Source organism: Lissotriton vulgaris, chromosome 4_1 (genome assembly GCF_964263255.1).
Source record: "Lissotriton vulgaris chromosome 4_1, aLisVul1.2, whole genome shotgun sequence".
In the NCBI taxonomy this organism is placed as follows: domain Eukaryota; kingdom Metazoa; phylum Chordata; class Amphibia; order Caudata; family Salamandridae; genus Lissotriton; species Lissotriton vulgaris.
Genome location: NC_141691.1, coordinates 1,599,546,617 through 1,599,571,112, shown reverse-complemented (window position 1 = coordinate 1,599,571,112; position 24,496 = coordinate 1,599,546,617).

The following is a 24,496-nucleotide window of genomic DNA, read 5'->3' as shown; positions in this document are numbered from 1 at the left end:
AGTGCCCGTGACTTTTAAGGTCAATGCGCATGCGCATTAAGCTTATGCGCATGCGCATTGACCTTAAAAGTCACGGGCGCGTGCATGTCCGTCTTTGTTTACCCGCTCCGCCCCCTTCCCGCCGTCTCGCATTTCCCCCTGCCGCATCAAAGGCTTTCACGGCCGGCCGGCCATGCTTTCAGTTTCACGACCGGCCGGCCGTGTCAATTACATTTCTCTCCCCGCTCCGCCCCCTGCTGCGGCCGTGTCGCACTTCTCCTACCCCCCCTCCCCACAGCAATGCCCTCCGTCTTGTTTGTTGCAGTCTGTCTTCCTTTTGTCTCTCCCTATCCCTCTTACTTCACCTCATTCTCTCCCCTTCCCTCTGCCTCGCCATCTCTTCTTTCCCTCTCGATTCCCCGTGTTTCCTCCTTTCCCCCGCCTCACTCTCTTCACTATATGTCTCACTCCTGATGTTATTAGGTTGAAGATATTTCAGTGACATATATATTTTTTAAATATAGCACTGTCCCATCCTCTCTCATCAGCCCTTGTTGTGCAGTTTCTCATTGTTGTTTACCTCACAGTCTAACCCATGGCGTCCGCGCCGTCCCGGCTAAACACAGCAGTGTTAGCGCAAATTCTGCGTTTAATCCTGTTTTATCCGCCCTGCTCCACCTCATTGTCTTGTTGATGACCATTTAAAGGGCGGCGAAGAGGTCTCAGCTTTGCGACGTCACAATAGTGGAATGAAACCATTCACTACATTGAAAAACTGTTCGCAACTATGCCTATAAAATGTAAGGCCCTTTGTACGCAGGATCCGCTAACCCTGTGTAAAGTCTATTCGCTCCCACTAAGTTTATTTATTTTAGTTTACATTTATTTTATGCATTTTTATATAGCGGGACTTTACCTGAAGGTAAGCGCTTCACAATAGGAGCAGTAGTGATACATGAGGAGAACATTAGATAGATAGTAAGTTAGAACATTGCTTTAAATATTCTTTAATACATACCTCTTCCCTGTGATCTAATTTGAAAATGTTGGCTTGCGTGCTATGTTTTATCATGCACACATTAAGTGTGTTAAATTAAAACTTAGTATGTTAGAGTATGTGCCCCCACCTCCCTCCCACCTCCAGCGAAGCCCGCAGTGCCCCCCACCTCTCTCCCACCTCCAGCAAAGCCCGCAGTGCTGCAACCTCCCTCCCACCTCTAGCGAAGCCCGCAGTGCCCCTTCACCTCCCTCCCATCTCCAGCTAACCCACAGTGCCCCCCCACCTCTCTCCCACCTCCAGCGAAGCCCGCAAGTGCCCTCCCCTCCTCCAGCCATGCCCTTCCACCTCTAGCGATGCTCGCAGTGCCCCCCACCTCCCTCCCACCTCCAGCGAAGCCCGCAGTGCCCTCCCCACCTCCAGCCATGCCCTCCCACCTCTAGAGTTGCCCGCAGTGCCCCCCACCTCTCTCCCACCTCCAGCGAAGCCCGCAGTGCCCCCCACCTCCCTCCCACCTCCAGCCATGCCCTCCCACCTCTAGTGATGCCTGCAGTGCCACCCCACGTTCCTCCCACCCCAGCGAAGCCCGCAGTGCCCCCCCACCTCCCTCCCACCTCTAGCCATGCCCTCCTACCGCCAGCGAAGCCCGCAGTGGCCCCACCTCCCTCGCACCTCCAGCCATGCCCTCCCACCTCAAGCGATGCCGGCAGAGCACCCCCACCTCGCTTCCACCTCCAGCCATGCCCTCCCACCTCTAGCGATGCCCGTAGTGCCCTCCCACCTCACTCCCGCATGGGCCCTTTGGTACTCCTAATGCCCACTCGCCCACCAAGTGCTCTTTCAGAAATTTGCAGAGGGCAGGGTCGTGTGCACTAGTGACACAGGAATATAGTCACACGAGTGCTCAAAAGCGCACAACTACTACAAAAGTTCCATATATATATAAAAAATAGTGCGTTCGAAAGTAGTTTGCTTAGTGGCTTCAACACTCGTTGCTGACATCTGGTGTGGACGGGTTGAATCGTGTAAGGGCCGACTCTACCTTTTATCCTTCTACGGTTGATAAATTGACATTGGTAGGCAATTACAGCGCGTTGACATCCCAAGGTCTGCAGTATTCTGGAGTTTGTGAAGACGAAAGGTATGAGATTGTACAGTGGAATGCTGAACAGTTTAATGAATTTTTGAGCACCAAGATCTGTATAGGGGTTATATATATAGCCTCTTTGATCATTCTGTGTTTTATTGGGAAATGCGAAGAATATATTTGAAATGTGGCTCTGATTTAAAACTGCCGAGTCCTTACAACGTGAGAGCAAAGGCTGAGTTTCAAATTATAATATCAATAACTTGTCTTTTATATAACACTTCATACCACATTCCTAACGTGTCTAAGCGCTGTTACTGTTACTTAATTAAATGATACTTGTGCACTAGTGACATGGGAATGAAAAGACACGTGAGTGCTCAAAAGTGCACAACTACAATGAAAGTTATATATATAAAAAATAGTGTGTTTCAAAGTAGTTTGCTTAAGTCCCGGGAGGTGGAAACAGCAGGCAGCTGCCATGATTTGTTTCCTTGTGGGAAACATTCCTTCAGCAATCAGTTTACCAGTCCGGCAGGAAGGACTTTGATTACTATCTGTGTCACCATCTTTTGTTAATCTAGGAGCAGGAGCCCCAACCTAAACATTGATTGCTTTTCACCACATGCTTGCTGACACACTTAACACTTTCTCCATGCCGTCTGCACTTTCACTTTCATTTGATTTGCAATGATGGCCGCTGCACACACCATTCTGGGAACGTTGCCCTTGAGCAATGGCAGCCGCTTTTCGATTTTATTTTCTGCGTGCCTTCACTTATGTTTCGCAATGCCCTGCTTTCCTGACACAATGTGATCTGGGCTTTAGGCTTATATTCATTCACAAGGGGGGAGTTGTCCCCAGTTTTCCACTTAGTCAAATACATTTTGAGCGTTTCTTAAGATCGCTCAGGGACATGTAACTGACAACTGTCTCGGGGCTCCGTGTGAAGTAATTAGCTTCAGCTCCAGGAACATGGACACAAAGCTAAGGATCTACTTTGAAGGTATTTTATTTTTGGTACATATAAAGTACACGACTTCAAGAACACCTGTGAAGCCTGGGTTTCCCAGAGAGCAGAACCGGTTCCTCAATTGCATTGCCGAGTTGTGAATCACATTCATATTAAATGATAAGGGTGTAAGCGGAAGTCATACCAGGGTTAATCAATAACAAAAATACACCTAAATATGTTATGACCATTTCCATTAAAATCACTCATACTAAACAAAACGAAATTCACCATGCATACCAAAACAAATATGTTCTATCTATCTATCTATCTATCTATCTATCTATCTATCTATCTATCTATCTATCTATCTATCTATCTATCTATCTATCTATCTATCTATCTATCTATCTATCTATCTATCTATCTATCTATCTATCTATCTATCTATCTATCTATCTATCTATCTATCGCCCTCACTCTATCTATCGCCCTCACTATATGTATCTATTTATCGCCCTCACTCTATCTGTCTGTCTATCTATCGCCCTCCCTCTATCTATCGCCCTCCCTCTATCTATCTATCGCCCTAACTCTATCTGTCTGTCTATCTATCGCCCTAACTCTATCGATTGCCCTCACTCTATCTATCTGTCTATCCATCTATCGCCCTCCCTCTATCCATCTATCGCCCTCCCTCTATCTATCGCCCTCACTCTATCGATTGCCCTTACTCTATCTATCTGTCTATCTATCTATCACCCTCACTCTATGTATCTATCGCCCTCACTCTATGTATCTATCGCCCTCACTCTATCTATCTATCGCTCTATCTATCGCCCTATCGCTCTATCTATCGCTCTATCGCTCTATCTATCTATCTATCTATCTATCTATCTATCTATCTATCTATCTATCTATCTATCTATCTATCTATCTATCTATCTATCTATCTATCTATCTATCTATCTATCTATCTATCTATCTATCTATCGCTCTATCTATCGCTCTATCTATCTATCTATCGCTCTATCTATCTATCTATCTATCTATCTATCTATCTATCTATCTATCTATCTATCTATCTATCTCTATCTATCGCCCTCACTCTATGTATCTATCTATCGCCCTCACTCTATGTATCTATCTATCGCCCTCACTCTATGTATCTATCTATCGCCCTCACTCTATGTATCTATCTAGCGCCCTCACTCTATGTATCTATCTATCGCCCACACTCTATGTATCTATCTATCGCCCTCACTCTATGTATCTATCTATCGCCCTCACTCTATGTATCTATCTATCGCCCTCACTCTATGTATCTATCTATCGCCCTCACTCTATGTATCTATCTATCGCCCTCACTCTATCTATCTATCTATCTATCTATCTATCTATCTATCTATCTATCTATCTATCTATCTATCTATCTATCTATCTATCTATCTATCTATCTATCTATCTATCTATCTATCTATCTATCTATCTATCTATCTATCTATCTATCTATCTATCGCCCTCACTCTATGTATCTATCTATCGCCCTCACTCGATGTATCTATCTATCGCCCACACTCTATGTATCTATCTATCGCCCTCACTCTATGTATCTATCTATCGCCCTCACTCTATGTATCTATCTATCGCCCTCACTCTATGTATCTATCTAGCGCCCTCACTCTATGTATCTATCTATCGCACTCACTCTTTGGCCCTCACTCTATCTATCGCCCTCACTATATGTATCTACTTATCGCCCTCACTCTATCGATTGCACCCTCAACCCCTCACCTACCCTTACCCTCAACCCCTCACCCTCACCCTCACTCACCCTCAACACCTCACTCGCCCTCACCCTCACTCACCCTCAACACCTCAACCTCAACCCCTCACCCTCACTCACCCTCACCCACCCTCACTCACCCTCACTCTCACTCACCCTCAACCCCTCACCCTCACCCACCCTCAACCCCTCACCCTAACTCACCCTAACTCACACTCACCCTAAATCACACTCACCCTCACTCACCCTCACTCACCCTCACCCTCACTCACCCTCACTCACCCTCACTCTGACTCACCCTCAACCCCTCACTCACCCTCACCCTCACTCACCCTCACTCTCACTCACCCTCACTCACCCTCAAACCCCTCACCCTCACACAGTGCAATAGGTCTCGGAGCATTTGAGTTAGAGCTTTTACAATTGTTTATGGCTTTTTTTATTTGTAATTCTTTAGCATTGGCTACAGGAAACAAAAATGCTAAAGATTTACAAAAAAACCCATAAACAATTCTAAAAGCACTAACTCTAATGCTGCGAGACCTATTGCATTTCCAATGCTTGTTTTTGCATTTGTCACCTGAGTGGGATGGGTATGCTCAGATGTGAGTCCCATGCTCTCCACACCACTGGAGTCAAGCTATCCTGGCTGAAGACGGCTGATAGCCAGAAACCGGTCTTAGGATGCTTGATTCCGGTCCAGGAAAGACATGGCTTGGCAGTTCGGGCTGGTCTGTTCCCATGAGGCACAGGGTCAAGGCTGATTTGCAATTGGCCATGTCTGAACTGGGTGGTGTGGAGTGCAAAAAAAACGATGGATTTAGGCCAAGATCTCTGTACTGGGGTGAATGTATGACATTGTTCTGCATTCTGTCCATCAACTATTGTTTTTGCACTTGTCACCCCGAGTGGGATGGGTATGCTCAGACGTGAGTCCCATGCTCTCCACACCACTGGAGTCAAGCTATCCTGGCTGAAGATGGCTGATAGCCACAAACCGGTCCTAGGATGTTAGATTCCGGTCCAGGAAAGACGTGGCTTGGCAGTTCGGGCTGGACTGTTCCCATGAGGCACAGGCTCATGGCTGATTTGCATATGGCCATATCTGAACTGGGGTGGTGTGGAGTGCAAAAAAACTATGGATTTAGGCCCAGATCTCTGTACTGGGGTGAATGTATGACATTGTTCTGTATTCTGTCCATCAACTATTGTTTAGGTCTCACTGGTGTTAGCAGCGCGAAGCGCTGCATCCAGAGAAAGACCTTATGTTGTTCACTTGCTGGGAATGTTGGACAGGGGAAGGGTACTCGCTTTCCCTCGGTGATTTCATCTCTAGGACGCGCTTCTGGTGGCATGCTTTCATCACGTGTGCAAAATCTCTTGGGTCTGCTGGTGTTGTGAGCGCGCCTAATGACTTCCATGTCTATACAGCCTGTTTTTTTGCAAAGCTGGTGCCATGCCACGTCCATTCTTTTGGAGTCACTATTCACTACAAGTGTTAAAAGTTTCACAGAGAAACTTTGCAAGTAGGTTTTAAACAGCGTTTTCTTTTGGGAGCTGGCCCCATTTCAGGGTCATTCTTTTTGTGCTTTGTTATTCAGTGTGACTGTTAAAAGCCTCAGCAAAGGACTTTCTAGGCTGCTTTTAAACAACGTGTTTTTGGTGCAACATGGCGCCATGCACGTTTATGTATTTCATGCTTTAAGCTACAGTGCGAATGTTAAAAGCTTCACAAAACAGCTCCTTCATGAAAAGCCTTCTGAAGCAGTCTTACTGCCACTATGTCTGCTTTTTTATAAATGATGGGGCAGCCTTACGCGGCTTTCTTAAGTTGCTGCTAATGCCATGTGCCGTGCCAGGGAGCTCTCGAATTACACGTGAAGAGTTTGCCAAGTCCGCATACAATTGCATGTGCTAATTGTGAACAGCTTACCAACACCACATGCCATTACATAAACACCCCTTTCCTTATCAAACTACAGATGCGCCTTGTCCTCGTGCACCCCCTTATCTTGGCAAAGGCACTGTGTCTGAAGCTGTTGTGCTAGGACTCTGGTTGCTTTTTCATATTTCTGCACCTAAACATGTGTTCGGCTGTACGTTTGCAACAAAAGCAACTTTACTAAGTATTGGGACAGTTTATCCCCAACCACCCCACTCACAAGCTCATGCGAACAATCTGACAGCCCGTTCCCCCTCACCCGAACCACCCCTCTCACAAGCTCACGCGCACACACTCAGCTACGCATGCACACCCACCCCACTCACAGCCTCGCGAGCACACACACAGCCATGCACGCACTCCCCTCTCCACCCCACTCACATGCTCACATGCGCACACACAGCCATGCACGCACACCACCCTCCCCCCGCACCCATCCCACTCACATGCTCACACGCACACCCACACACAGCACAGGAAGCTGCAACAAGAAGCAAAGCGGGGTGAGGGTGTGCATATTGGGCACACTTGGCTCGCATATATACCCATACGACAAGCGTGAGATCATATGCATAAGACAAAGAGCTAACGCGAGAGACAGAGCACAGGTGACGGAAGCACACTGTCACGCATATATGCACATATAACAAATTTATTGTAAAATCCACAGGGCAAGGAGGTGGAGCAATAGGCACAGCAGGGGGGAGGGCACACATATTGTGCACAGTGGGCTTGCATATATGCCCATAGACAAACGTGAAGTCAAATGCACGGGACAAGAAGCTGCAGCAAGACGCAAAGCAGGGTTGAGGGCGAGCACAGTAGGCTTATGCCCATAGAACAAACGTAAAGTGAAATGCACAGGACAGAGAGCTGCAGCGAAATGCAGAGCAGAGGTGAAGGCAAACACACTGAGCCTGCATATATGCCTATAGCACAAACTCAAAATCAGATGCACGCACAGCCACGCATGCACACCCCCTTACCCCACGATGTCTTCATAGGCATACTGTAGCACCGCTAAGGGGCTCCGTCTTGATCACAGGAGCCCCCTAAAGTCTGCCTCGCCGCCACTGTGCACAAGCCGTAGATCCAGGAACATCGCATGAGCGAGCATCCCTCACACTCCTATCCCCCCTCTGTCTCCTCCCCGCCCGGATGTGGAGCACAGGTGCTGGGATGCTTGTTTCCAAATGTTACCCGAAGGAGCTGTAAAACAACAACTTTGCTGCAGAAGAAAACGCCATTAGGGAATTCAAGCAAAATAAAAGAAATATAGGACAAAATAATATTCACATGACGTCAGACACGTTTCTGTTCTTATTCATTTTTTTTTTTAATACAACGAGGGCGAACATGGGTGAGGAGTAAAGCTTAATCCCTTAAGGAGGATGTCCCCAAAAAACACGAAATGTCAGTCAGACTCATCCACAACAAGCTGTAGGAGCACATGAGCGGGAAGGAAAGGAACATCTATTCTACAGGTAACACACATTGGTAAAACAATAAGTCTTAGTTTAATGCACCTAAGCGTGCAGGGTAAATTCATGAAATCCAGCGAACCAACAAGAGGAAGAGTGAATTGAAGGCTCCTTTGCCTTCTTTACAGAATACTTTTTTTGTTATTTCAAGTGAAGAGGTTTTTAGATGCAAAGTTGTCACTCATGCAGGTTACAGCAAACACTTGAGTGGAGGTGGAAGAATACTTCCCGAATAGCTTCAGGTGTAAGATGATGATCAGCTGATTGAGCTGCCCCAAATTAATACTAGCTCTGTTTGACAGCAACGGTACCAAAACTAGGGTCTAAAAAACATGGCGAGCAGAAATGTTTCACAAATATGTGAGACTCTTTTCATGTTTTGTGACAGGAATAACTGGTCAGACCTAAAGGCAGCTAGGCCAGTGTGCATGTGAGGTACTAGACTCTACTCCAGCCCTTCCGGTTCTGTGTTTAATCCATCACCGTTCTTTAGCCCACTCTGCCACCCCAGTTCAGACATGGGCTAAAGAACGAGATGGATTAAACCCAGATCTGTTGACTGGGTGTGAGTGTTTGATTGGTTCAGATGCTCCGTCCATCACCAACCCCCTGTTGTACCGCTTTGTTCGCCATAAGTTGGCAGGGTATGCTCAGACGTGAGTCCCTTGCTCACTTTGCCACTGGATTCAGGCAAGCCGGTCTGAAGATGGCTGAAATGCCAGAAACTGGTCCTCGGAAGCTTGTTTCTGGTCCAGGGAAGGCATGGCTTGGCAGTTCGGGCTGGACTGTTTTCATGAGGCACAGGGTCAGACTGATTTGCATATGGCCATGTCTGAACTGGGGTGGCAGAGTGGGCTAAAGAAAGGTGATGGATTAGTCCCAGATCTGTTAACTGGGCGTGAGTGTTTGATTGGTTCAGATGCTCCGTCCATCACCACCCCCTTTTGTACCGCTTTGTTCACCATAAGTTGGCAGGATATGTAAATGTAAATGTATTTGAGCTTATATAGCGCACAGCTACCCACAAAGGGTTTCCCGGCGCTTGCTTAGGGAACCCGTCCTGGTATTCCCCTGTGAGATAACCCCGGCAGGGTATCCACAAGGTGAAAGCCAGGCATCCCGCTGCGAGGGGCCGTTGTGGAGATTAAGCAAGCTATTGCCCAGAGTCGCAGAGTGTGAACCCGTGAGTTGTGAAGGCACCGGAGCGAGAATTATCGAGTCCGTGGAATTTTTGAGCCCAAGACCCGCCGAGGCGGGGAATTGAACCCTGGTCCAGGGCCGATCTCAGCTTCCGGGTCTGCCGCCTCTAACCCCTGAGCCACACTTCTCCACAATGCTTCTCTTCTCTTCACACTTCTCCACAATGATATGCTCAGACGTTAGTCCCTTGCTCACTTTGCCACGGGATTCAGGCAAGCCGGGCTGAAGACGGCTGAAATGCCAGAAACCGGTCCTCAGAAGCTTGTTTACGGTCCAGGGAAGGCATGGCTTGGCAGTTCGGGCTGGACTGTTCCCATGAGGCACAGGGTCCGATTGTTTTGCATATGGCCATGTCTGAACTGGGGTGGCAGAGTGGGCTAAAGAACGGTGATGGATTAAACCCAGATCTGTTGACTGTGTGTGAGTGTTTGATTGGTTCAGATGCACCGTCCATCACCACCCCCTTTTGTACCGCTTTGTTCGCCATAAGTTGGCAGGGTATGCTCAGACGATAGTCCCATTCTCACTTTTCCACTGGATTCAGGCAAGCCGGGCTGAAGACGGCTGAAATGCCAGAGACCGGTTCTCGAAAGCTTGTTTCCAGTCCGGGGAAGGCATGGCTTGGCAGTTCGGGCTGGACTGTTCCCATGAGGCACAGGGTCAGACTGATTTGCATATGACCCTGTCTGAACTGGGGTGGTAGAGTGGGCTAAAGAACGGTGATTGATTAAACCCAGATCTGTTGACTGGGTGTGAGTGTTTGATTGGTTCAGATGCTCCGTCCTTCACCACCCCCTTTTGTACCGCTTTGTTCACCATAAGTTGGCAGGGTATGCTCAGACGTGAGTCCCTTGCTCACTTTGCCACTGGATTCAGGCAAGCCGGGCTGAAGACGGCTGAAATGCCAGAAACCGGTCCTCGGAAGCTTGTTTCCGGTCCAGGGAAGGCATGGCTTGACAGTTCGGGCTGGACTGTTCCCATGAGGCACAGGTTCAGACTGATTTGCATATGGCCATGTCTGAACTGGGGTAGCAGAGTGGGCTAAAGAACAGTGATGGATTAAACCCAGATCTGTTGACTGGGTGTGAGTGTTTGATTGGTTCAGATGCTCCGTTCATCACCACCCCCTTTTGTACCGCTTTGTTCGCCATAAGTTGGCAGGGTATGCTCAAACGTGAGTCCCTTGCTCACTTTGCCACTGGATTCAGGCAAGCCGGGCTGAAGACGGCTGAAATGCCAGAAACCGGTCCTCGGAAGCTTGTTTCCGATCCAAGGAAGGCATGGCTTGGCAGTTCGGGCTGGACTTTTTCCATGAGGCACATGATCAGACTGATTTGCATATGGCCATGTCTGAACTGGGGTGGCCGAGTGGGCTAAAGAACGGTGATGGATTAAACCCAGATCTGTTGACTTGGTATGAGTGTTTGATTGGTTCAGATGCTCCGTCCATCATCACCCCCTTTTGTACCGCTTCGTTCGCCATAAGTTGGCAGGGTATCCTCAGACCTGAGTCCCTTGCTCACTTTACAATTGGATTCAGGCAAGCCGGGCTGAAGAAGGCTAAATGCCAGAAACCGATCCTCGGAAGCTTGTTTCCAGTCCAGGGAAGGAATTTTATTTATTTATTTATTTATGGATCTTGTAGAGCGCACAGCTACCTCCGTCGGAGGTGTCCCGGCGCTAAAGACTGTCAGCAGAGATAAAGGGGACCTATCTAAGATATGGAAAATAGCCATATTTTCAGGCGGCTGCGAAACAGTGCTTCAGATGGAGCAAATCTGAGGTCCAAAGGGAGGCCGTTCCAGTGTTTCGCAGCAAGGACAGCGAAAGCTCTGCCACCCATTCGTGTGCGGCGGAAGCGTGGCACAACCATAAGACGTAGGCTGTTGGAACGCAGGTCTCTCACTGAATGGGATAGTGTCAGTCTCTTTCTCAGGTATTCTGGACCGGTACCGTTGAGAGCACGGAAAGCAAGAGTGAGTATTTTAAACTTAATCCGACAGGCTATAGGCAGCCAATGGAGCTTTTTGCAAAACATGGAGATCGAATGTCGGAAAGGGATATTGCCAATCAGTCTTGCTGCCGCGTTTTGAACTACTTGCAGGCGTTCAATTTGGTACAAAGGGGCCCCCGCATAAAGACTGTTGGCATAATCCAAATGGGACGTTATTAAAGCCTGGGTAACTGTTCTGCGCGCATCCATTGGCAGGAATGGAAAGATTTTTTTCATCATTTTTAGCTTTCCAAAGCAGGCAGCCGTGACTTTATTAATTTGAGGGCTGCAGGAGAGCGTGTCGTCAAGCTGGAATCCCAAATTACGGGCGGTGTGCACCGGAATAGACGGGGGGTTGAGTACCGTTGGCCACCACAGTGAGGGGGGTATTGTCATTTTTTGATTAAAGAACAGGACCTCCGTCTTATCCGCGTTAAGACGAAGGTGGTTCGAGGCCATCCAAGAACAGATTTCTCCCAAACAGTGGCGGAAACTAGAGAGGCTGGAGTCAGAATCTGACCTAAACAACTACCGTCCCATTACCAACATTCCGACTCTTGCCAAACTGCTGGAAAAAGGCGCACAAATACAATTGACTAAACATATTACTCAATTTGATCTCCTCAACTCTCATCAATCAGGCTTCCAAGCTAATCACAGTACGGAACCTGCAATGATTCACATAATCGACGACGCCCTCCAAATCCTAGATCATAACGATACCTGCCTCCTCATCCTCCTTGATCTCTCCTCCGCATTTGACACCGTCAAACATGAGAACTTACTCGAACTATTAAACACAAGAATGGGCCTATCCAGAACTGTGCTCAAATGGTTCACTTCCTTTCTGCATAACAGGTCGCAGAAATTCAAAAGCAACAACTTGATGTCCGCACCAAGACCTGTATCGCTAGGCGTACCACAAGGATCCTCCCTATCCCCAACTTTGTTCAACCTAGTTATGGAACCTCTCACCACCTTGCTGCAAGAATCCAATGTACACTTCCACATGTATGCTGATGACACCCAACTCTATCTCAAACTACAATCACCCAAAGACATCACGCTCTTGAACTCAACGATCAGAAGCACCCAATCTTGGTTGGCCGCCAATCATCTCAAACTCAATGCCCTTAAAACAGAGTTCCTCCTGATCTCACCTCCCGCGAAGATCACTACCGCACAAATGTGGCTTAAAGACCTAACGGCACTCAATGTTCAACCCACCATCGTGGACTCTGCGAAATCTTTGGGCATAACACTTGACACCACTCTCAGCATGCAGGAACACATCAACAAAGCAACCAAGGGAGCAAACTACCAAATCAACACCCTTAGGAAACTAAAACCTTTCCTTCCAGCCAAAGACTTCCAAACTGCTGTAACAATCACTAGTCATACCTCGAATAGAATACGGCAGCACCGCCCTCTGCGGTCTCCCCCTAGCTACTACGGCACCCATAAGAGCCTCTCTAAACGCCGCAGCGAGACTTATCACGGGATCAAAAAAACACTCACACATTTCCCCTGACTTCAAATCACTGAACTGGCTGCCGTTTGAAGCCAGAATACATCTGAAAATCGCTTGCTTGACCCACAAGGCTGTCCACCTGAACTCACCTAGATACCTCGCTCAGAAGCTGACGATTTCGGGAGGCTCCAGAAACACTAGAGGCGCAAACAATCTTTTGCTAAAGCCTAAAAGATTCCGCAAGGAAAAAACCTATAAACGCTCTTTCTCAGGAATGGCTCCCAGGATTTGGAACTCACTCCCCCCTGAAACAAGGCTCATCACCTCTACCATACTTTTCAAGAGAGAAGTAAAAGCAATCCTCATGGCCAAATACACCTGAACCACTATAGGGGAAAAACTACAGAGACTTGATACTCATCTGTACTACTTGTTCGAACCCTTGTATTTGTATTTTTACTTTGAAATTGAATTACTTGATTGTTTATGACATCACTTCAATGTACTGTTAACATGATGGATGTATCTGCGTATACATGCTCCCCTCCTCTGTAAAGCGCTCTGATATCTGCGAAGATCTTGTTCGCGCTATATAAAACTTTCAAAATAAAATAAAAGAAAAAGAGTGATCTCTAAAGGAGAATATCAGCTGTGTATCATCAGCATAGGAAATCACTCTGACTCCGCATGCCTCCGCATGCCTCCACAACCTTGGCCAACGGGGCCAGGTAGACATTAAAGAACAGAGGACTCAGTGCCGAGCCCTGAGGGACTCCACAGGCAAGAGGTTTGGACCCTCATTTAAAAGGTCTGAGGAGAACCCTCTGTGATCGGCCCTGGAGAAAAGAAGTGATCCATGACAGTGCAGAACCACCCAGTCCAATCTGCTCTAGTCGGTCTAAAAGTATTTGATGAGACACCGTATCGAAAGCGGCGGACAGGTCGAGGAGAACCAACATGGCCTCCTCGCCCTTATCCACACACTCTCGAACAGTCTCTGAAACTTCTAGTAATGCTGTTTCCGTGCTAAAACCCGCGCGGAAACCAGACTGGGAGTCATGGAGTAGGGAATTAGTCTGGAGATATTCTGCCAATTGAAGTTGGACGGCCTTCTACAAAACCTTCGCTGGTTTAGGGAGGAGGGAAATAGGCCGATAATTGCAGAATTGAGTGGGGTCCGCATCTGCTTTCTTCAGGATAGGCACAAGCAAGGCTTCTTTCCAAGCAGAGGGGAATTGGCCTAACTGTAAGGAGGCATTCCAAAGGGAGGTTAGTGGCTCTAATAATAGGGTAGCTAAGTCTTGGCTTGGCAGTTCGGGCTGGACTTTTTCCATGAGGCACAGGGTCAGACTGATTTGCATATGGCCATGTCTGAACTGGGGTGGCAGAGTGGGCTAAAGAACAGTGATGGATTAAACCCAGATCTGTTGACTGGGTGTGAGTATTTGATTGGTTCAGATGCTCCGTCCATCACCACCCCCTTTTGTACCCTTACGCTGAAAGCAGGATAGCATCCTTCCTCACTGTCACTGGTTTCTGTAACACAAACCGAACTCTGGGCCTCTTTTCCCTTCTTTTACAAGTCCCTTGTACATTGTTAAGCCATGCCTTTATTGTTTTAGGTAAGTGAAAACCTCTGGGATCACGACACAAAATGTTATCGACTTGCTAGCCAGAAACCACACTGGCAGTTAGTGCTTTCCTTCTCCCATTTGTTATAGTATCTTGTTTGTTTCAATCATAGTTTGGGGATGTGAGCCATTTGTGCACATTGTAATGTCATGTTGTCATTTCAACACTGCAATTCACTCATTCTTTCTGTTTCTATTCAATGGCCGGCCCCAGCTCCAACGCATTAGAGCTTCATAAACCTTTAATCTAGTGCATTGGAATGGATCTGGTTTACACTGCTGGATTGCATTATCACCTTTTTGATGGAGTATTGTGTATTGTTCTATACGTCGTTTGATGAAGCTTGCCATTTATACTGTAAATATACGTATACGTGTTAATATATTATTAACCTGCGCGTTTTGCGCAGTTCGGGCTAGATATTCGCATCTTTATTGCGAGTGTGATCGTGTGAGGTTTACTGCAGCTAGGCTGACCCCACCCTGCCTCCCTGAGGTTGGGCCTTGATTGCTCATAGCGGTCTGAGACTCATGGAGGCTTAGAAGGACCACACTTCTGCAGCACATCTTTTATCCGACACACACGTTGCTAGTAACCCAACCATTCTTACTTCTATAGTGCTTAGAGGCCGCTGCAGTTGTGAGGCCTCAAAGGCGGATCCTAGCTCCAATAGTTAGTCTCACACTGCAGGGTGTAATCTAAACCAGCTTGTCCGAACCAAAACTCAGAATAAAAGACATATATCTTTGACAACCTGCCATAACAGCCATGGAAAAAAGACTCACCAGACAAGAACCATCATATCTTGAAAACAAACGTGATTGCATGAAGAAAGTCACATGAATACCACGTTTTAACAGCATCATTAATAACGAGTAAAAAATAATTTTGGGGGGAAAATTGCACAGTGAACAAAATTGCTTCAGGTGAACGCTTATACGTGGCTAGATTAGGTAACTGTGTAAGACTTGAAAACATGACTTTTTTGTGTCATATTTGCTGCCAGCGTAATATAGAATAGGGCAAAATACCTTTAATTTCACATAGACTATCACATCTGGGCAAATATAGAGTACTTTGAACTTCCTTTAATGTTGCTGTGCTTAACTAAAAACAAAATGGAATGTATATAGTAATCTCTGCTTTAAAAATGCGAAAAAGTGAATAACGTTTGAGGAAACGTCAGGTTGCACTATTTCACGTTATGATTGCAGCGTTAATATAGCAAAATGTTTTCATACCATATTTTAATATCATATTTGTGAGTCACTGCATCAAATAAGGAAAATTGTTAACATCCAATAAACGTTTAATTTGTAAAAGTTAAACTTTTTTGTTTATTGTGATAAAAGTCTTTACATAATATTACTGGGATGAGTTGTGTTTGCTTTATTCTGTATTGCACAATTAGCAAAAAGGCCACTAACAATTATTTTTTCCATTTCTACTTTGAGCAACAGGGCAAATTTTATATAATCTGGACCCTGGACTTTTCTATTAGGTTAAAGCACATATAACATCACAGAAGTGACAAATGCATGTATTTCAATTATTACAGTAAATTGTATTTTTTACCAAAATTTGTTTCACTGGTGTAGGCAGATGGTCAGAATAAAAAGGAGCAGCTCAAGATTTGAAAACAGAATTGGAGTATCTCCGGAATACACAAAAGGCGTGTAAAACGCAAGGCATCTATTAAACCTTCAGAGGAAGAAACAAACCGCTTTATTAGTATGTTTACGGGTGGAAAAGTAATAGGAACAACCGAGTACATTCAAGTGACAGAAAAGTTCAGAAGGAAATAGAGAAAGCGGTCATACCGGCTGCTGAAAGTTATTGAAGTTTCAACTTTTTTCTAATTAGGAGAGTTTTCCCAGGGGTGTATAGCAGATTTTAATAGCCCAATATCATAAGTGATGCTAGGAAGGAAGTGAAGAGAGACAGCATTAATAAGTCTTTCTTATGCAGTTAGGCTCACCACTGACAGAGAGGCCTCAATACTACACAGGGCAGCAAAAAATAGTTAGAGGAGGGCGATTACCGCCTGTAAGAAATTGGAGTATTAGTTGAGGAGAGTGGGAACCCACTTAGAATAATAATCACAAACCTTGTCAAGGTGAACTACCAAAGTCACTAAATAAACTTCTGCTTAGCTCTCTAGTTGCTTGGCACAAAACAGTGAAGCTTATCTTGAAGGCAAAGTGTAAATTATGTATTCAGTACTCTAACAGTAATAAGAAAGATGTCATAGTTCGTTTCACAGATATCGCAAACGTTCAATAGCATGAATATTAAACCTGGCTATGAGTACCAATATGTATCAGATGATCTTATAAGCCACATGATGGTAGTGGGATACACACAATTATCCCTATTGTTAGCATGGCCGCAGTTCAGCCTCACATTGGAAGCGTTGCATTTTGAGCAGTTACATTTTATGCAGTTACGTCACAGAACATGTTCAAAGAGAGACACACATACCCACAATCATTTATATCCATTAAGTCCTCGCGACCTCAAAGCAGTCTAAAACTCAAATTGTTGCATTTAAAACAGTTATATCTCAAAGATCAAGCCGGAGGGGATTCACAACTAAAAGCACCTAAATTACTCACTCATTTAATATTGCTATTGGAAAGAATATTGCACTTACCAAAGGCGTCTGGTTCCGGTCCTATAACCTGAAATCAAGGCAGCATGTAAGAAATCTATAGTACTTCGGACCGGGAAGCATGTAAAGGTACTGCTTGTTAACGTGGGTCAAGCTATGCCATCCACTACTGTGTTAACATGAGATAGGAGCGTATAAAGTCCCACGGTGTGAGAGTAAAGTGAGATTATATAAACAGTACTTAAATAACATAAGGTGCTGCATAGACCCTGTGAACCTAGGTGGGTCTCTGAGACAAAACTGCTAATCGTCTGTTGTTGTTACAGTTACATAACACCCGTGAATCTATTGATTAGCATCAAGGTAATGTTCGGACGAGAAAGTCGAACTCCAAGGGTAAAATGTGTGGGCATATAGGATGAGCAAAGTGCAAGTAGGATAAGGAATCTGACAACCTGACCAGATACTCGCTCGAAGGAGCTGTAGCAATGTGGACTCTGCGGTCCCAGGAACAAGAATGTTCGTTATGCGAGCCACGCTTGAATAAGTAACCTTCAACCTAAACGTGAGACGGCATCTAGTGTCATCGGACTAATGACCTCAGAAGGGACATGAAAAAATTACTCAATTGGTAACTTAGACCCCGGGTAAAACGAACAAAAAGAAGATCCAGTATGGCCAGAGCAGCCAAGCGGGATCAGATAAATCTAGTAGTAAATGGTGTTAATAAAAGGATAGATGGCATACAAAGTGCACACACCCCAGATACATTTCTTCCCCCCTTTGATAGTGAGAGAGCGCAATTTGAATAAAACGTATATCCGAGTCATATTTAGAAGCATATTGTATAAACGTAGGAATGAAATGTATGTCGAACGTGAAGTTGACGCTTATAGCATAAAATTAACAGATGTGATCAAAGTAATATAGGAAATATATTCTGTATTCACTTTTAGAATGTATTAGATTTAGAAGGCCCGTATACGTAATGGGCTAATATAGAAATGTGTAGAAATGCTCACGAACAGAAGAACGTGCAAAGTAGAATTCATGTACGTGTATAACTTTAAATGCAGAAACGGCGAGAAATGTAACATGGAGAAATGTGCAGAGAGCATATATATAACGATGTAACAAATGAGAATATAAAGTTATATTCTACGTAATTTGTATTCTATGTAAAATGTATTCACATATAGGCAAAGGATTTGCTAAATACGATATATATATATGTATGTTAAAGGTTATACTGTGTAGAAGGAGTTTGTAGGAATGTTAGAAGAGTTTAGGTCATTTGTGATTATAACCTGACTGACCAAGGGTTCGCAGGAGTGTAGTCCGCTGTTGGTAATTTAGTGGGCTCACAGGAGTCGTGAATAGCCTTGATGTGAACGTGCGAGCCAAAGAGTCTAGTTCTTGTTAGATGTAGCACACCAGATAGAAAAACAGGTCTCTCTCCACATGAAGTGCTAATGGGGAGAGCTATGAGATTGCCATCGGTTCCGACTGCAGCGTTATTGAACATCACAGACGACTTGATCTTGGACTACTGCAAGGGACTATCTGATGCCATTAATTCTGTGTCCCTCCAGGTCCAGGCTGCAGAGGTTCCATCAGCACAAGACTTGTGCCATGACCTGAGTCCGGGGGACTGGGTTTTGGTGAAAAAGCATGTCAGGAAGAACTGCTTAGACGTGCGTTGGCGAGGACCATTTCAAGTCATACTTGTCACGAACACTGCAGTGAAGTGTGGAGGCCTGCCAAACTGGATACATGCTTCACACACTCGAAGAGTGCCAACACCTCTAGAAGAAACAGCTCCTCTCTCGGATGAGAATCCAGCGGAAAGCGGAGAAGCCACAGAGGGGGAAAGCCAAGCTGTAGAGGTGATCGAAGAGGCTGAGACTGTGACAGAACAGGTCGATGAAGGTCAGGACACTAGTGAGACCGAAGTCGCCTCAGGAGAAGAAAGTAACTGGGAGATCGAATCAGATACTGAACAAGCTGAGAGTGACCAAGAGACAAGTCCCAGAACAAGGAGCAGGAGGACAAGGAGTGACGAAGCTAGTTGGCCAGAGAGAAGAAGGAGGCCAAGCTTAAAAGCACCACAAGAAAGTACCCTTGTCCCAATCTCTGAAGAATCAGACCAAGAAGAGGAAACTACAGACTCAGGCACTGAGAGTCCAAGAAGATCGAGAAGGGTACGTGTGCCCTGCCAAAGGTACGCCACCCCAGAGTGGACTTATCTAGCAGATGTCTTGGGGACAGAAATCTGGGAGAGTGAAGAACGTGAAAGTAATCGATCTCGATCCATTTGTGGCAGTGGAGATATGGATGTTGACTCCTGGACTCGAGACTGAGGGATTACTGACTTTCACACTTCCCATACCCCCATACTTGAGTCAGATTAAAGATTTAGTGTTAAACAGATTACAATTTCCAACATTTGGTCATCAAATTCCGGAAGAAGAAGAAAAAGTCATTCGTTTTGAATTATTGGAACTTGTTGCGAGAGCTGCAGGTACGAGAATAATTGTTGATGCATAAAGACTTTTGTATATAAGCTATAAAGAAGAAGATAACCTAGGGCCGAGTGGAAAGAAGAATAAACTTAGGGATTACATTTAGAGGACGGAGAAGGGTTAGGGTTGTCTGTTGTTAAAAATAAAGAGACATTGTTGCGAAAAGGAGACTTTGTTGATAAAGAGCACTTTACAAACTGAGAAGAAAACAAGGCAAACCAAAGACTGGAAAGGAAAAGAAAATTTTTTCGCAAAAGAAAGAGCTACGCTGTTTTTGATAACATGGAGAACGGCAACCCAAACAGAAAAGCCAGATGTATAATAGGTACACTTATAGCAGTAGTAATTTTTCTCATAATTACAGTAGTGACAATATCATACATAGTAGGACATGAAACTGATAAAGAAATAGCAGATGATAAGCCTGTAACGACTTTGAAACCTGCTCTTGATGGGAAGAAGGAGGAGAGCAATGTCATCCGTGAAAAAGCGTTACTGGCAGATGAAGCTCGTAGATTACACGTAGACGAGTCACAGGGAAACTTTAGGTCAAACGCATATGCTAAACTATTATACGAGTATATCGATGCCATGGAGGCCAAGGATTGCTATGTATGTATGCAATTGCCGGCTTCTGTAGATGAAGGCATCCGATATCATCATCTCCCACTGACTTATGGGATAACATGTAGTTTACTGCTTAGTATATTTTATGGTAGAGAAGGGTTTGAGTACTACTTTTCAAATTATGATTCGGTACTGCCTGAAGTTCCGAATTATAAGCAAATGAATAAGTGGGACTATTACAAAAAGGAGGATAGACTAGCCAAATTCTTCCTTCCTTGGGATACACTAGATACATCATATGCACGCAGAAATAATCTGACTTGCAAAGTGTCAGAGATTGAGAAAAAATTCATAGGACAAGTAGATGACCGATACAGAAGGCAGAAGATTCTAAAAATGTCAGGACAGTGGAAGACTGATTGGACAGAAGAAGAGAAGGCACATAAAAAGAAAGGTAGCAATGGTCCAATAGCATTGGATAGAACGCAGAAAGGAAAGTTATGTTTAACTCGAAGCAAGACATATTATGAGAGTGTATTTGTAGGTGAAGTAAATTGCGAACATGCTTTTCGATTAGAGTACTATACGAAGGATTTCATGAAGGAGATGCAAGTGATTCCTAATGTGTATTTTGTATGCGGAAGAAATGCCTATGTAAAACTGCCTGACAATTGGTATGGTTCGTGTTACTTGGCAATTGTCTTCCCCAAAATATATCATGCAAAGGATTTAGCGATCATAGAAGGAAAGGCTTCGACAAGAACGAAAAGAGAAGTAGGAGATGCAGAAGTAGTAGGAGACGTATTTGGAGCGATGTTTCCTATGTTAGGTTTAATACTTAATGATGTTAAGATCAGGAGACTAGCTACAGTCGTAGATAGATTGTCTGCAAGTACTGCAAGGTCATTAATGCTAATAGAGGGTGAGATGCAATCGATTAGAGCAATGGTTCTTCAGAATCGACTTGCTCTTGATGTGCTATTAGCAAAAGAAGGCGGAGTTTGCAAGGCTTTGAAGGTCCAGGAATGTTGTACTTATATTCCTGATAATTCAAAACCACTTGAGAAGGTCATAAGAAACATTACACAGATACATCAAGAAATCGAAGATTTGACAAAAATAAATGTTTGGGAAAAAGTAGGTCATGGAGTAGGAAAGGTTGGAAGTTGGTTTGCCAACCTTGGTAAAAGCATAGTATGGTATATATTAAAACCTGTATTAATAGTATTAATTTGCATAATCACATTGTTAGGATTTGTGAAACTATATAAATGGTATAGGACGAACCGGTTACAAAGGTCTATGAGAGAACAAGAAAGGAGATTAGCTGCTTTACAAGATCAACAGTATAAAAGTTTGAGAGCACTTGAAATGATGAAAAGAGGAAATGATGTAACTAGTTCTGTTTAAAGGTGCTATTCAAATTGCATTTAGTGATGACTCCTAAAAGTCATCAAAGGGGGGAACTGAGAGAGCGCAATTTGAATAAAACGTATATCCGAGTCATATTTAGAAGCATATTGTATAAACGTAGGAATGAAATGTATGTCGAACGTGAAGTTGACGCTTATAGCATAAAATTAACAGATGTGATCAAAGTAATATAGGAAATATATTCTGTATTCACTTTTAGAATGTATTAGATTTAGAAGGCCCGTATACGTAATGGGCTAATGTAGAAATGTGTAGAAATGCTCACGAACAGAAGAACGTGCAAAGTAGAATTCATGTACGTGTATAACTTTAAATGCAGAAACGGCGAGAAATGTAACATGGAGAAATGTGCAGAGAGCATATATATAACGATGTAACAAATGAGAATATAAAGTTATATTCTACGTAATTTGTATTCTATGTAAAATGTATTCACATATAGGCAAAGGATTTGCTAAATACGATATATATATATATGTATGTTAAAGGTTATACTGTGTAGAAGGAGTTTGTAGGAATGTTAGAAGAGTTTAGGTCATTTGTGATTATAACCTGACTGACCAAGGGTTCGCAGGAGTGTAGTCCGCTGTTGGTAATTTAGTGGGCTCACAGGAGTCGTGAATAGCCTTGATGTGAACGTGCGAGCCAAAGAGTCTAGTTCTTGTTAGATTTAAGGTGACAAATGCCGGACGAAGTTTATTGCCTAAACATGAGAGGAGACGATTGGAATTCGAGTCTTGTTTTGAAATGACCATTCACAGGACCTAGAAGGGTTACAATCATAGTCGTAAAGAATAAAGTTCTGATAAGGTGATAGATTTTGTTCCGAAAGTGTCAAAGGTAAAGTTGAATGAAGTCACCAGCAAGAAGACGAAGATGGCGTCTAAGGAGAAAGGTCAACTTAACGGACGACGAAGAGACGAAGCAATGGGAAAAAGCTAGAAGATGACCTCACGGGGAAAGTCCGTGGTGGGCGTCAAAGGGGCGTTCCACCCACACTGTGATTGTGTATTTTAGGGACAGCACCCCGGGGAGAAGATAGCGAAGGCGAAGGCGAGAACAGCGAGAGGCAAGTTAGAAAGAGCAGATGACTTGAGCAAATGCGCTGAGAGAGATCAGAGCGCAAGGGAGCAGTAGGCCGAGGACCCTTAGAGAGCGGATGGGTAGGCAGAGAGGGTACTGCTTCTTAAACTTAAGTTACCTTTAGAGGCTAAGAGAGTTTGAACTTCTTAGGGAGTCAAACTGCTGACACCTTTTTAGGAAAGGAACTTGCGAAGTAGGGATGTCACCTAGTATAGAGTAGGGACAGATTTAACTTGATTATTTTTCTCTTTCTGTAGATGACGCAGAAGAACCACTTCATATCGATGCTTTTTAATTTGCTGATTTTGGAACTGACTTTAATTGTATTCGTTTGTAGACTGAGGTTCTTTAGGGAATATATGTTCCTATTAGTTCCTGTATATTTGATGAATTTGATCCTGAGAGGATTGTATTTGCAACTTTTCTTAATTTTATATTAAACCTTTTAAACTTTATCAGTTGTAAGTGGTTCTTCAGAGTGGCGTCAGTTAATGGGGTTTATCTAACCTATGCAGGGGCTGTCTTTTACTCAATGACAGAAAATAAGCGATCCAAATTTGACGAATGAGATAAGTTATAAAATTGATCATAAAAGATATTAAAATCTCATTCCCCGCAATAGAGATACCTGAGTCCAGTTTGGTTTCCGCAGTGTTTATATTTTTATTAAAATTACAGTTCAAGACCAATTACTCCATTGGTCTCCATTTCTTTAATTTTAAACTTTTAAACTTGTTTATCAACATCACAGTTGTTCAAATATTAATATTCACACATATGTAAATATTCATTCTATTTACAGCCTGTTCTCCAACGGGGCATTGCTTGACCTTCGGGCTCTGCCAGCAGGCCACAACCAAGTTAGCCTGCTCTCCTTAATGTAACCACCCTCCGGTTAACAGAGCTGCAGGTAAATAAACTGCCACCACTTGTGGCACCCAATGGCTTCCAGGGTAGAGCTAGAGAATCCAGGGCCACCAGCAGGTCAACCCCAAATCTCCCGCCAGCCGGAGCCCATGATGATATTTAAGACCCATTCTGGGGTAAAAAATGGAACTGACCAAAGGAGTCCCTGTGATAGCTCTTGCCCAGGACCCCGCCACAGGACGAGGCGCTTACTGGCGGACTCAACCTCCCCCCCTGCGCTCAAGAGATTCCGAAATGGTCCCTAACACTGTTTGTAAGAAAAGTTCATTGCCCGCTCTGAGAGGTGCACTCCAGCCTTAGCGTATAGTACAGACCTGGAGGCTTGTATTAGTTTATGTCTGATCGTACCAATGCTCGATTTCTGAAGTATTTCTGCTACTGACTGGTTCAACCTTTTCACTGATTTATTCACGGCCCTCAGGGGTGCGCCTCGTGCCCATACCTGCCTAGGTATGACTTCAGACCATAGCAAAATGACATTCGGTAACATATTCTTGATAGCTGCCAGCGCAGTGAACAATGATTCTTTTACACCCCTTCTTCCCGCCGGGATCATGTCATTGCCTCCGCAATGCAACACCAGTACATCTGGGGTAGGCATGCATCTATCCATGGCTGCCCGCAAGTCGCCGGGGGCGTCGGCTAAATGTTGACCCCCTACCCCCACCCAATGGTGGTCCAACCCTTGGGTCTCCAGCGACTTTCACTCCAGCAAACTGGGGAAGGCCAACCCCGCCCTGCGAATGAAGGAATGGCCGCACCAAAATATTTGGGGTCTTTTGGGTGTGGTACCTAGAGCAAAGATTTGAAATGAAACAACGGTCAGTCCTAA